This window comes from Cygnus atratus, chromosome 1 (assembly GCF_013377495.2).
Source record: "Cygnus atratus isolate AKBS03 ecotype Queensland, Australia chromosome 1, CAtr_DNAZoo_HiC_assembly, whole genome shotgun sequence".
Taxonomy (NCBI): Eukaryota; Metazoa; Chordata; class Aves; order Anseriformes; family Anatidae; genus Cygnus; species Cygnus atratus.
In genome coordinates this window covers 144,565,373-144,580,713 of record NC_066362.1, presented here as the reverse complement: position 1 = coordinate 144,580,713, position 15,341 = coordinate 144,565,373, and the positions used below count along the sequence as shown (strand labels likewise).

General features: G+C 47.8%; 1 protein-coding gene across 3 annotated transcripts in view; it reads right to left on the bottom strand.

Moving 5' to 3' along the window:
- The window catches only part of RASA3 (RAS p21 protein activator 3), a 123,040-nt gene that overhangs the window by 107,388 nt on the left and 311 nt on the right, over positions 1–15,341 (bottom strand). The window contains exon 1 of one of the 3 annotated variants that reach the window (XM_050708341.1): positions 15,162–15,240. The exons of the other annotated variants lie outside the window; for them this stretch is intronic. The gene's annotated coding sequence lies outside the window, so the exon portion shown is untranslated. Of the gene's footprint in view, positions 1–15,161; positions 15,241–15,341 lie in introns of those variants that run through there. 3 annotated transcript variants of the gene reach the window in all.

Sequence of the window (15,341 nt, the reverse complement as noted above, 5' to 3'; positions counted from 1 at the left end):
AGCAAGAGGACAGTGAAGCCTCAGACATGCTCATGTATTCTCTAACCATGACTGTATGAATCAACTCCCTCTATTTATGGAAAGCGGGTATTAAATTAACTCTTGCCTTGGCATTTATCATCCACAAGCTTCATTCTCAAATTCACGGGATATCCTCCGTCCAACAGTCTGCCATTCCAACTGAGTTGTGTAACTCCCGCTGGCATGGCTAACCCAACTTGACGCATGTCCACATTGCAGAGCTAAAACCCCACAAATCCTTATGCTCCTGCCAACTGTGGAACTCAAGTGGTGTTGAGACTTCCATTCCCCACTATCAGTCCCACTTCCAGACCAGATTACATGGTACCTCCTCCTCCTTCAGCTTGTTTCTTTTTGTAAAGGCATGGAAGATGTAAACAACTTTATCCAAAGCCTGTCTCGTAGATTAGAAGCTTTCTAATTTTAAGCACAGACCCTACCTACCTTCTTTTCTTCCAGAAGCAGAGGTATGCTGCCAGTCAAGCCTATATTCAGAAGGAAAGAGACAGGGCACACGTACAGCTAAGACCTGCAAAATAACCACCTCGAACCATCTGCCAAGGACTCCAGTTGCATAAAGGAGCTTTAACCAGCTACAGTGCTTACAGGAAAAAGGACACCCATTTAACAACAAGCTTCTTTCCTCATTCCTTCCCTCCCCTGACAGATCCCCATTAGAAATGCTTGATGACAATTGCCTATATCATGTGGGCTATCTCAAATAAAGTTCTCTCGCTTGTTATCATTAAGAAGTGCAAATTACAAATAGCTCACACCCAACGGAAGACATCTAATGAAGAGATAGCACAGCTCTGCGGTCTTCCCAGCAGGGAGGAAAAAGCCACTTAACCAGATAAGCTTGTCCTTTCGGCTCTCTCCACTTCCACCTCCTGGCTGTGCCCTTCAGCTGGAAGGAGCACCTAAACGAACCCAGACAGTGCCAGAAGCAGAACTGCACTTCAGGGAAAGAGCTCACAAAAAGCCCCAGTACTGCTGGGAAGGCCACTCTGGGAAGGAATGGTCAATAACGGCTTGTACGCTGCTAATTCTCTCTTCCTGCTTCTTGGTTTAGGGAGATCCTCTGCCACATTCTTTATGTGGCGATAGTGAAAAGCTTTTTCCTATCCAAGTGCTGTCTCCTTACTTCTTTGCTTGACTCTGTCATTGCCCTGCTCTTACACAAACAAGATAACCCTAAGTATACAGCAAGACATTAAGGTCTGCAGCAAGAGATTACTAAACTCACACAGCGCAGACTTACCCTGCATCTTAAGTGAGGATAAACATCAGAGCAATTTATCGATACAGACCAAAGGTCAAATATATTTAATAGCATCTGATAATTTCTGAAGTGAATCTTCCACACTACGCATTCAGACTACAGCATTTTGCATGCACTGCCTGTTGTGAGAACTCCCTCAGCACAGCTCCCACTGAAACACTGCAGAAACGCCTAAAAAAAGCCTTGCTACTCTCTGTCTGGGGTAGGGGAGGAGAGAAGAGAGGAGAAACAAAAGGGCCATTACGCTAATAGTTCCCTTCTGCTAATCGCCAGCGTGGTGCTGACATGATGTAAGAGCAGACTTGCCACAGCCTGGAAAGAAGTAGGAACACGCACCAGAAACTTCACAAAATCGGACATGGCTTTCAAACCGCAGAAAAAGGGAAGAAGAATAAATCACTAAAAATGTCACAGAGCGAGAGCTAGACAGGAGCCAAAATACATGGATGAATGTAGGGACAAAACGCAGCTGCAAAAGGTTAGCCAGTCTTCACGAGAATTTGTTTTCCTGCCATCCCAGCAGTGCACTTAGCAATCAGTTACATATTGTCGCAATAGCTACCTAATACCTCGTGCCTCCCACACCCCCCTTTACCCACAGAGGGCCCTGGCAATGCTCTCCTCACAAAGCCAGTCACAGCGACCTCGAGAATCACAGTTGGAGGCTGCCTGCCCCGGCACACAGGATGCGTTTTATTGCCACAGTTAGCGTTACAAAACTGCGGCCCCGTTTTCTGTTATTGCAGCTGCACTTCCCCTTTCCACCCCTCGGGATTCCCACCACAGCTACCCCCGCACCAGGAGTGGCAAGATTTGATGGGTGAGGGGCTAAACAAAGAGCTGGCTGCCACCAGAGAGGGGCCAGGACCTGAAGGCCAGTTCTCCCTGACCCCTCAGGGGGCTGAGGGCCTCAGCTGGAGGCCAGCTGTGATGGTGAAGCTCCATCAGCACTGATCTGTTGGGACCGGAGCTGTGAGAGAAGCCCCGGAGGACGAAGCTTCACTAGGCCCCTTTCTCCACCTGGGAGCTGCGTGTCAGATCAGGCTCTCACCTTTGGGCCCCGCACAGAATCATTAGGGTTGGAAGAGCCCTCCAAGATCACCTGGTCCAACCACCCCCCTACCACCAATGTCACCCACTGAACCATGTCCCTAAGCACCACGTCCAACCTCTCCTTGAACACCCCCAGGGACGGTGACTCCACCACCTCCCTGGGCAACCCGTCCCAGTGCCTGACTGCTCTTTCTGAGAAGAAATGGCTCCTCATTTCTGACCTGAACCTCCCCTGGCGCAACTTGAGGCCATTCCCTCCAGTCCTATCACTGGTTACCTGTGAGAAGAGGCCGACCCCCAGCTCCCCACTCCTTCCTCTCAAGTTTGCAGCCTTTTACCTCACTGGTCCTGACCTGCGACTTGACTTCAGCGGGGCACTGGGAGTGCAGGTACTAAGGGCACAAGAACTGCTCCAGTATTTAATCACTGCTATCCAGGACGGGGCTACATTGTCGGGGCTAAGCAAAAGGTTGTATTCAAAACAGAAGTGACCAGCAGCTCCTCAGACGGGGAAGCAGCTTGAGTACAAAGACAGATTTATTCTTAAGGCTACAGCAGACTCCTCTGCATTGTTCAGGCTCCAAGCAAGTCGAAGAGAAGCTGCAGTAGGTGTTCTCCACTCACACAAACCCATGCTCTACGCCTGCATGGGGATCTTTGTGTGGCAGCACAAAGCCATAAATCGCATTGCTGCCAGCCCACAGAAGGGCGATAGCGGGTGTTAAACCCCGCAGAAGAGCAGGAAGGGCCTGACTGAGGCCCGTCAGGGGAGGGAGGCACACTGGGGAAGAAAAGGGAAAGCAACCAATTTAGTACTGGTTTCTTAATAATAGCTTCCTCCTTAGTTTCTATTCTTCAGACCCAAACGGTCACTAAGATTGTTTTCTCCTAAACTCTTCCTACTCTCCTCAAGTGCTTCGGCTGAAGCAGCTCCATGGACCCAGGAGAAGTCTGCTGGTCCTGCAGGTGTCAAAGGTGTAAAGGAGGATTAGGCAGCCCTTAGAACAGGGATTTCATAAAGACAAAACAAAAATCCAAAAAAAAAACAGAAATCGGGGGCCTTTCTGATCCTTGTGAGAGCTCCTTGCTCTGGCACTGCATCTCATTTCCGTGGTACTGAACATGCCTGGCAGGGCTTCCACTGCGAGAGCCCTCCCGTGAGGCATTTGACTCAAAGTGCAGATTGACAAGAACAGGATCTCGAAAGGAAGGAAGCAGGACTTGGCCAGGCAGAGAAACAGGATCCTCCTTGCCCTCTGCTGTCCCTCCCCATGGCAGCAGGGCTCTCTCACCACCCTGGGCTTGACCAAGGCAGGTCCATTCCAGCTGGGAGACCTGTCCGTGGGGCACCTGCCCCTCACCTCTCAGCAGGGGGAAGCTGCACAGCAGACGAGGTAGGCAGAAAGGACTGCCATAGTGAAACAGGGGTACCCAGTCCCGTGTGTTTGTAGACGTCACGGTGGTAGCCCTCAGTTTCACGTGTTTGATTTTGGAAGCTCCTGGATGCTCAGCACAGGGGGTAGGCAACGCAAACCCCTCGTGGCCCCAGAGTGGCTCATAGATGGGAATGACGATACGCGTCTGAGAGCATCACATCATCTCAGATGACTGCCTGGGCAGCCTTACAGGCAGATCAGCAGCTAAGTGCTTCGGTGACTTTCCCAAATCAGGCTGCCTTTCAAATAATTAGTATAAAAACTTATTAAGGTTAATTATGGAATTAATGAACTGAGGAAAAAAACATAGAGACCTGAGAAGACTATAAAATGAACTAAGTGGGCCAGGTCAAGCTTACTGTTTCATGTCTTGAAGGCTTGGGGCTGAATCATCTAGTCTGGATTATTCAGAGAGTGCAAGCCAACAGCAGCATGAGTACACTGAGCATGGCTAAGCCTATAAAATGCTGACGTGATCCTGAAGTCTGGGTGAACTGAAGGCCTTTCAGAGACACCAACAATACCACGGAAGACTTGCAGCAGCACCTTCTTGTGTTTTAGTTTAGAAAAGCCTCAACATCCTTCCCCCTCTCCCCCAGAAGCTCTCAGTCCACGGCCTTGCAAAAAAATCCACGTTCCCCTCCATCAACAGCCAAGTAAATGCTCCACTCCTCCAAGAAACACTTTAAGCATGTTCTTGATAAGATGCTATTCTGTTCCAGGAACTTTAATATCTGTTTAAATAAATAAATAAATAAAATCCCGATTAAAATGAAGCCAACCCACTGGCTCAAAACGATGTTTCGCAGCTTTCTGCTGTCGTCACCCTCATCCCATGCTGGCCTATTTTAGCGTTAATCTCATGTTCTCCACAGAAAGCTATCATCCAACATCCGAAGCACCACAAAGCCAGCAATCTAGCGCACGGTGGGTGGGCTGCGGCTCATCCTTCCCACAGCCTGCTCCCCAGGCAGCTCTGAGTGCTCAGCACGCCGGCACAGGCACTTTCAAGTGCACCAACTTAGGGCAGAGAAGCAGGAAACCTTATCGGGGCTGCTGACCAACACAAACAGGCTTCTTCTCTTCAGAGGATGCCTGCAGCAGGTGAAGAGCATGCTCCTCCCAGGATTTTCTAGATGCACAGCACAAGACACTCTGAGGCATGCTCTGCCTCATTCACTGTGTAAATTTTAACTTTGGGGGAGAATTGAGAGGGCAAGACAGACAAAAAGCCACCACCAGACACTTAGAAACGTGCATCCATGTCCAAAACAATGACATAAATACAAAATATTGAATCCAAATTTATGAGCAGAACGCTCCATCGTGCTTTCCTTCTGTCCGAGCCCCAGCTGCCCCACCGCAAATAGCCCAGCCTGACACCCTACGGGACGCACACGCTGCAAAATACATCAGCGTTTTGGGCATGACACCCAAGACCATCAAATACTTGGCCTAGGGAACAACAAAGGCAGCAATAAATCACCACCACCGCCTCCTCCAGAAGCGTGAAGGGAACCAAATCCCACCTTCAAAGCACAGCTCCGGGGTCCCGCCGTAGTGCTCTCGGGGGCGGGTGGCAGCGCTCTCCCACTCGCACGCTGGAGCTCTGGAGAGCAGCAGGAGCTCAGGCTGAGCCCTGCGTTCAGTATTTCCTCCAGGCACGTCACCCCCACAGGTAGAGGCTTTTTTGGATCGTATTCTGAAGCACCTAGTTAAGCCCCTGCACTACAAGAGGATTTTTGGCATCCCTGCAGCCTGGCACTAACTCACAGACATTTAAGCTCGCGTTCAGATCTAAGCCCTTTTTGGAGAAGATATTTCGTTTTGGCACTGTGCGTGGTCTGTTAAGCAGACCGTGTGCTCCCGCGGCGCTCCCAATGCAGTCTGCAAGGTAGTGCTGAATTAGGGACCCCACCTTAAAGCAACTGGCACAAAGAGACACAAACAATAAAAATAAAATAAAATAAAAACGCAATTTTGACATGGTTCAATTATACCTAAGTAAGATGTCGCGGAACTAGGAGAAAAATACTCTCCCAGTTCCAGAGATTTGCTTTGTACAAGAAAGAAAAGCCTACATTCAAGAGGATGAAATACCAACTTTCTGTTACCTGAAGGACCACATTACCTACTCCCGTTACCAGAAGCAGGGCAACAGCACACCAAAAATTCGTTGGTGTTACCACAGAACTCTAATAGCAATAACATTTCCACCTAGACTGTTACAGAGATTAGTTACATTCAGTCCTGAAGTTGACTTAAAACAGTCGTTCAGTTAATTTTTTATTTTTTACTTTCAAACCCACATCTTTCTGGAACGCTGTCACAAAAGCAGGTGTCAAAGCAAACTGATTATCAGCCTGCTAGAGCTTCATTTGCACTGAACTTACTTTGCTCTATCCCAACATCCCAAATTCCCCCAGGCACTTTTTATTCCCTGTCAAAAGCTCCTGCCTCACTGCTCAAAGACAGACAGCAAGGAGTATGGGTCTGAATAAAAATTAGTTGTTTCTTGGCTTTCCTTCCCCCTCCTCTCAAGCAATTTTAGGGAAAGGGAAAGGGAAAGGGAAAGGGAAAGGGAAAGGGAAAGGGAAAGGGAAAGGGAAAGGGAAAGGGAAAGGGAAAGGGAAAGGGAAAGGGAAAGGGAAAGGGAAAGGGAAAGGGAAAGGGAAAGGGAAAGGGAAAGGGAAAGGGAAAGGGAAAGGGAAAGGGAAAGGGAAAGGGAAAGGGAAAGGGAAAGGGAAAGGGAAAGGGAAAGGGAAAGGGAAAGGGAGGTCCAAACTTCACCACCGTGTTTATGGAGGCAAAACCCAACTCCTCCTGATCTCTGGAAGCAGGCAAGAGTAGAGTCAAGGTCTCAGTGCAGCAGGGAAACATGGCCTGAAGGAGGTCTCTATGACCAGGCTGGGTCTAGGCTACTGAGAGTCTGCCCAGACCACGAGAAGGACCTTAATGCTGGTCAGTGCGGGGCATAAATCTTACAGGAGCACTACTCCTCTATGACTTGAACAGGGCAGGTGCAAGCTTTCTGCCTCCCTAAAACAGAGCACAACACAGCCCGTAAGAAACGATAATCACCTACAGAGCAAAATAACTTCAGTTTTACCCAGTTCACAGCCACACTGAGCAGTACTGTCACTTTTATACAGCTGCAGAAGACCTGAGAACCTTACAAAAGGAGATGTGCCACCTTACACCGCACCCACACGCTCTGCTGAAAGATGTATTTCAGCCAACTGCTGGATTCACAGTTCTTCCACTACTTTTGCAAACTTTGGGGAAGACAAGCAGCAATTCTTGGGGTTTACTTAGAAGAACATGGAATAAATATAATGTGAAGCTACACGTATTTACAAGGCTTTTAATGTAATCAATGATATACTTTCTGTTAGTGACATTTAAAAAAAAAATCAGAAGATAAAAAAGAAACTGGCGTTGGCAAATCTGAAAATCCAATCTCTAGAGACCTGACAGGTCTCACAGTGCTACAGTGGTACTTGTTTCTATCTGCTAAATTGCATAAAAGAGGCAGCTCAAAATTAAAGTTCTCCGTGAGGGCAACTGCTGCCATTTCAGAGATCCTCTACCGCTCAAAAATGGAAGGGAAAACAGCCGGTGCGTGTATAAAGAGGAGGAGCAAGGCTCGCAATGCAAGCTGCATCCAGCAGCAGGTGTCTCACGAAGAAGGCTTTGAACGGGCATCCTACCACAACAGATCCGACGCGGGTGCAGCTAGCAGGCAGCAGCTCGTCTCTACCTCGGAGATGTCACAGCTGGCAGGTGGCGGCAACCACTGGATGACAGAGGGCTTCCTCTTGCTCTGGAGAACTTGGCCAGCCGCTCCGATAGCTTCAGGATGTGAGCATTCATAAAAACGCATTTTTTGTCAGATGCTTTGTTGGTTAGAAAAAAAAACAACAAGCGGTCTTGCCAAAAATAAGCGCAATTCTGTTAGACGGCCGCGTTCCCTCTCGCTCGGCCGCTGCTAGGCGAATTGCAACAATGCAATTCACGCCAGTGAGTCTTTAATTTAAACACTGCCGGGCTGGGGAACGGCTTGTTTTTGTTTCAGGCACACATGGCTCTCACATTTTGTCACGCTCCCCGAGCTCGATTTTCCGAGGCTGTGTCCCTGTGCTCGGCAGCAGCCACCAGCTCCTCCAGCCAGACTCTGAAAGCAACTGTAAAATGTCACACCCCGTGTCTCCTGCAAAATAGATCTCGTTTTGTATCACAAGCCGGTGATTGTTCCGGGGGGGAAGAGAGAGCGGCGAAGAAAGGGAGCTTTTATACCATCTAGCAGATTTTTCTGCTCTTCCTAACACCCTCCTTCCTACAATTCTCCGAGCTGAACGACTGCCAGAAAAACCAGTGAAACTATTTGTCGTCCAAACACTGAAACTGCCCGTCTTAGGAGTTTCAGGACACGGTTCAATTACGCTGTTAAGACACAAGGAACTTACAGCCACCTTCAGGAACTTGGGAAATGCTTTGAAACACACAGCTCGGGAGAAGATCCTAAGAGCCATAGCTTTCAGAGAGCTGCAGCGTAGTCCTGAATGAGACAGGAAATGAGGAACAAAGAAAGGAATTTCATAGATTCCAGATGTACTCCAACACCAGCTGGGAAATACAAGCAACAGTCAGCTAAGGCCTTGTAAAAGGCTCCCGCTAACCGTTTTCTTCTGGAGCTCTCGAACAAAAGTAAGTAGCTGTAAACAATTTGTAAACAGAAATATTTTTAGAAGAAATTGGAAACAGTAGGAAAAACAAACTTCGTCGCCTCTCTCTTATTTTTAAGGAGTTTAAAACCCCAGTGTCAGAGCATCTGGCTTGTTGGAGCTGCTTTTTTAAACACAAGAACTCCACAGAGGCAGCCGTAACAGAAGCACGACTGTAAACTGAGTGCTTCAAGTTCTCAGTCGTTCAATACTCGGACTGTTAGAGCCCTGTGAAACTTAAACGCAAGGCAAATCAGTTAGCAGTCACTCAAACTTCATTCCTCCAGTTCCAAATTAGAAAATAAAGAGTGGTAAGACCCTGGGAAACGAAAATCCTTCACGAGTTCAAACGCTTCTGCTCTTTATGTAACCCAAGGTCTCCGAAGCCTGAAGTTCCTTTTTTGAAACACCAGCTCGGGCCTTGCAAGGCAGATTTCTTTTAAATGGATTTTGAAATGCCTTTGAGTAACAAGTACGATGACAAACGTGCATTTCCTCCTAAAGTCATTGTGAAAAAAAAAAAAAAAGTTCAAGGTCACATCTTACGGGACGTAGACCTACATTATTAGCAGAGTCCCCCTCCTCCCGTTATTGCAAAAATACTTGGTCTTCCCAACTGAACTTCAAGGATTTTTAGAAATATGTTGCACGTGGCTAAAATGAGAAGTTTCATCTAATGTTTGTCCACTAACACTGGCACACACTGAACATTGCAATGGGCGCTACCTGCTGAAACCCACCAGCCGTTCACACAGACACGAACCTTCCTCCCCTTTGGCACTGCCGCAATTCCCCATCACATCCTACGAATCCTTTTTGGATACTGGTGATGCAGCCACACGGTTACACACCCCAGCAAGTAGGGAACAGCAAGGCACAGTCGCTGGGCTACTGAAGGGATCTGCATTTTGTCCCAGTGCTCCCCAGGGGAGAGGGAACAACCAGCAAATGCTGAGTCTCTAGCCAGAACGAAAAAGGTTAAAGAAGATATCTGAGGTCCAGAAGGTAAATCTGAAGAGCGGCACTCCCGACCAAACTCAGAAGGAGAGCAAGTCAGACCAGCCTATGAAGTCTTCAATATTTTCGTTCTTTCCTTGGAAGACCTCAAAAATACAGATATGCTACGCCTTTTTTCCCTTTCAGACAGAAAAAGGGAGAAAAATAAAAGGAAAACCCAAAGCCCTCACACTTTCCACTAAATCTGTAAAGTATTTAACACTTGGCAATGATCCATGAAAAATTCGAGAAATGAAAATAGGGGGGAAAGAAAATCCAGCTCTTCGTAATTTTAAAGATTCACATTTTGTTTTGCAAAACTTTCACCCAGAAAAGTTCTTCTATAGGAGGAAAACAACATCTGAAGTTTCAGGGAAGTTGCTTTCCCTTGGTAGAGGTTAGGAAGGGGGAGGAAGGAAGCTGGATTTGTTTTGGTTTTATTCCGAAACAAAGCTTTTAGTGGGATCCTAAATACGGTCACCAGTCCACTAGGCTGAAGAAGCCAAAGACACTTTGTAAATTTCAGTAAATGTTGTTAAAATGAGAAGCTAAGATAGCCATCCAGAACGTGCAACCAGCTTTTAGGTTTAATAAAACATAACCTGTTACCACCTCCACCACCTCTCAACCTTCTCCTTGATTCTGCCCCAAGACAGATAAACCCCCGGTACTAGAAGGTTCAAAAACCCAACCTTAAGACATAAAGCAGTCTTAGTGCATGTTTTAATTAAAATTAATATATGCCTTGGCTGATTTGGCTGACTTGCTCCCCAGATGCATTACCAGTCCACCAGCACACAAACATTCATTTTTCCTCGACATACATGGCTAAACACTTGCTGGGTTGAAATGATTACGAGTAACCTAACCGTGTGATTTTTACATCTTTTTACATCTTTTCCCGTATTCAGCAAAGGCTACAGTCCTCTGTCTTTATTCCAGGCCTCTTCCTCTCGCACACAGGAAAAGTGTAAGATTTATTCTCCAACCACCAGTTTGCAGAGGATTTACCCACAAGTGAATTGTCACAAAATTAAAGGTATTAAGTACCCTTTAACAACCCTAAGTGGATTTTGCCTCATCCTTCCGCTCCTCCCCAAGAGAGGAATTGCTACGTGAGCTACTCGGAGATTTAATTCGGCTCTCACTGAAGTGTAAGTGCTGCCTTCAACAGAACTTCAAACAGAATTCAAACAGAATTTGTACTTCTACAATGGACATCCGTAGGTCCCTCATCGGTCACGGATGGAGAAAGGACAGAGGGAATACCTGAAGGTCCATCCGCAGTCCACTGTGCCCATCTGCTTTACGAATTTTAACCTGATGTACAAAACCAATGGTATTTTAGAAGTTTTTTGTTTTAAGATTGTATTTTCTAGTCTTGCTGTAGGCTGAAAACCCCTTTCAGTGTTTGCATGGAAAGCCTTCCTTCACCAGGAGCCACAAACCAACCTGGGTGAAGGTGTCCAGGAGCTGAGCCTGGGGCACCCACCCGTGCCAAGACAGCCCCAGGGCCGTGCACGGGACCCAGGGAGGTCAGCATCAGGACGAAGAGAGACCCACAAACACAGGACCCAGTGATTTAGCAAATTTAAGGAATAGAGAATGCATTTTCAGCCATTTTTTTTAAGAGAATGGAGAGTGTTTCAACGAAGTTAAAAGTTTTCAAGAGCGTTTGCTGGGAAACCGTAAAGCTAAGGCATCCAGCACTTACATAACGTCCTGATGTAAGAGCATTTGGTACTTTGACCAGCAGATAATCACCTCCATGAGAAGGCAAGAAAACACTATTAGCTCTCGTGGCAGAGATTAGAGAACGCTTTTTTTTTTTTTCCAAATGTATTAATTCCAAAACAGGGGGGGAAAAAAAATTGCTTCCTGGTATCAGAGGCTTTGAGCATACGTTTAATGGTTTCACTCATGAGTATTTATCTCCACACACTCTAAAAGCCAAGTCACTGTCTTTAGGCTGGAACTGAGGAGCCATTTCTTCTCAGAAAGAGCAGTCAGGCACTGGGACGGGTTGCCCAGGGAGGTGGTGGAGTCACCGTCCCTGGGGGTGTTCAAGGAGAGGTTGGACGTGGTGCTCAGGGACATGGTTCAGTGGGTGACATTGGTGGTAGGGGGATGGTTGGACCAGGTGATCTTGGAGGGCTCTTCCAACCCTAATGATTCTGTGATTCCATATATAAACTTTCTTTTAAGTAAAAAATGATTAATTCATGGATAATGTCATGTCAGGCTGGCAACCCCAAATGCAAGCATCTTCCATTTCTTCAAAAACCAAGTTCACTGAAGTATTTTCCACTGCTACCTTGGTTTCTTTCTCTGACTTGGAGAAACTCTGCTTTGGTCTCCACACTCGCTCCAAGAACGGCTGTTCCTGACACATGAAGAGTGATGGCAGCACTCCCTTCTCGAGGGACAGCACTGGTCCCAGGTCTTTTCCACTCAGCACGCCCAACACAACAGCTACCAACCCCTGCTGAGTTGAAATATTAAAGCAGTGGTGAAAAATCTGCATAATCTATTCTGCACCCTCTAGAGTCTGTCAGGCTCGAGCCTTAAATAGACTTTAGCATTACAATTAATAACAGTGCAATTTGCCACTTTATTTTACCTACACAGCATCAGTTTAAACTGTACTTGTTAACTTCTTAAGGTGCAGAAACAATCTTGAGAAGTCGCGAATATATTCAGGGTGAGATGCAAATAACTTTTCTTCCTTTCTTTACTTGTTGCTCCACTAACTTTGAAACACTAAAAGATCACTGACATCTTAATAAGAAAGATCTTTCAATTCCTAAATAATTGTTGACTACGATATTTGTCTATATATAGAAAGACGTAAGTGGGAAAACTCACTTATTCTAAAAATATCTGTGCAACAACCTTATGCCCCATTTAAGTGGGGATAAATCCTTTTACAGCATTACGCGGTGAGCACGTTTAGTTGCACTTACTTACTTCCATGAGTAACCACTGAAGACAAGGCACTAAATCCCAACAGACAACATTAAGAAGGACATCTTCTCACGGCAAAATGGATTTCCCTGATCAGCCTTAGAATTATCAGACTGAGGGAGGCCTGAAGTTTTTCAGAGACAAGATAGCCCCTCCTTACCCTCACAGAAATGCAGAGAGGCAATCCTCCCAAACATTTATTCTGTACCAAGCTTAATGGTGGAAGGGCAGTAACTACTTTCTCTCTTGGCAATCAATCTGCTTAAGGACTAGTACACTAGCACTTAAGCAAATACTCATTGCCTGATTTCACCTAAGACTCTCAGCTTCCCACAGAAAAGCTTAATTCCTTTCACAACGTCTTAAACCACACAGCTCTCTATGAATTAGCAAAGAAGGCACAGCAAAACTAAGAGCCAAAGAGGCAGCACAGTCTACAGACAAACAATCCTCATCTAGTCACCAGGACCGGCACAACATAAATGAGATTTTCGGTTTTATCCTTTGAAAAGGGATAAGTTGCGAATGCAGCACCAGCCTATACATGGTAGTAGCCAACGTTTATCACAAAAAATTTACAGCTTCATGTCTCTGATCACACGTAGCACTATGGAGAGTCTAGGCTGCCAGAAGCCCCACATTTTAGACTGTGACCTCAACACCTGCAACCACCAAGGTCCATTCGTGGCCCTTTCCAAGGAGCTTTACAAGCTGGTGAGCATCTTAAACTGCTGTGAGCACTTGTGCTGTATCAGGGGGACCACTGTGACCTCCGAGATGAACCAAACGATGAGCAAACGGGTCCCATTCAGTAAACGGGGGGCTCCATCAGCCTTGTCAAGGGCAGCTTCCTCCTGTACCACAGATTCTTGCAAAGCTATGGGAGAGTTAAACCTATATGACAAGCCTAGCCACAGCTAGAAACAGTTTTAGAGCAGAGCCTCCTACCCCTAGAGACAAGAATTCAAGATTTCTGAGGACACAGAAAGCCCATTACTTTACTGCAAGAATTCACAAGTGAGCAGTTTCTTCAGATGTCCAAGTACAAATCAATGCACGAAGTACAACCTGCCAGAAAGTTCCCCGCTAGCCTTCCTGACGAAACGCTGAACGTGAGCCTTAATTTTTTCAACTGAAAGCTTACTAGCTGATGCCATTTAAGGAGAAAAAAGGAGCAATTAAGTACAGTATGTTTACTAAATACTATTAACAGCACAACCCCAGTCATGTTGTCAAGCAGAAGCACTCTCTTTGTAGTTTTTCCAGCCAATCACCAGGCATAGAGTCCTATGTTGTTTCCTTGCAGGTTTTGAAACACTGACTCATGGAAATATCAGCACTGCACACTTCCTCAAAGTGGCAATCTTATAGGAAGTGTTTGTTTAGTCTTACATGACACATTGTTTTGTTTACGCATAAGGAATTCCGGCAAAAATAATTTTCAATTACGGAGAAAAAGACAAGAGGACAACGGTTTCAGCGAAGGGAAGCCAAAATAAATCAATTTCGAATAGACATCTGAAGAGCGCGGTCCTTAGCGCAGGCATTACTTTTTGCTTTTCACAGTATGTCACTTCCTCGCAACAGACGTGAGCAGAAGTAGCCAGGCACCGAGTTCTTTCAATTCAACAAACCACAGAAGAAACCAGAAATTGGACAAGAGGTGGCGCAGGAACAAACCCTCCTAACACTGCCGCGGCAGAGTTCGTACTGCTGCTCCGCGACCTCCGTGTCTCAATGGGGCATTTTTTTGGAAACAGCCCACCGGTGGCAGTGGGAAACAGACGAGGGAAAGGCGGGCTCCTAAGCAGCTCAGGGTTCACGTTTTCAGCAGATGAAACAGACGGCTCGAGCCAAATCCAAGCAAGGCTAAAACCAGCACTATTCAGAACGGGGAAGCATTGGGAAAATCTGGGATATTATTCCCCATCTACCTAAAAATGCGGCCCATCAGTCCTAGAAGAGCAAGTAACACCGGTGGCATAAAACACCTGCATTTACCTGCAGCTTCTTGGAAGCGCAGGACCCAGCCACGGCAATAATACGACACCAGGGCATCCAAGCGCTTCTGGGCTACCAACCTTGCGGACAGCCTGGATCCTCCGGGCTGCCTCAGCCTCCCCGTAAAGAAAGGGGTGCCGCCGCGGGTGCTCCACCCCGATCTGGCGGCGCGTTGGCACTGATCCTTCAGGGCATCAGTCCTGCACTGCTTCGGGCTGACACCGAGCGTACTTACGTGCTGGGGCCCCCACTCACGGGCTGCAGCAGAGAGGCTGCACACAGGCAAGGAAAGGATCTATCTGAAAGCCGGAGATCAGTCAGAACCCGGCCGCAAAACGCTCTTCGGAAGGACGGAAAGTGGCTGGTGAGCCCGACCGCTCGGAGGGCACGCCGAACCCAAGCGGACCGAGGAGGAAAACACCACAGAAGGCACCCAGCTGCGGGACACCGCCCGACTTCGGGGCACCCGCCCCCTCAGCCCGGCCGGGGGTGCCGAGGAGCCCCCCGGCAGGCGGCAGGCAGCGGCGGGGCGCCGTGCCCGCACCGCTTACCGCCCCCTGCCGCAGCCCAGCGGCACGGCCGGCCGCAGCCGGCATCCCGCCACCGCAGCCTCGCCTCGCCGCCCCCGAGGAGCCGGGAGAGGGGCTTCTCCTCCTCGCACCCCCCGCTGAAACCCGTCCTCACCCCCGTCCTCACTACCCCGCACCCGCGTTAACTCTCGGCAGCGCCTCCACGAGCTCAGCCCCGAGCCGCTGCCCGCTGCTCGCCCCCCCGATCCCCCCTCCCGCCCACAAACCCCATTAGCCAATTTTTTCCCGAAAAAAATTCCCACCCCGAACCCCCCCCCCCCCCCCCCCCGCCCGC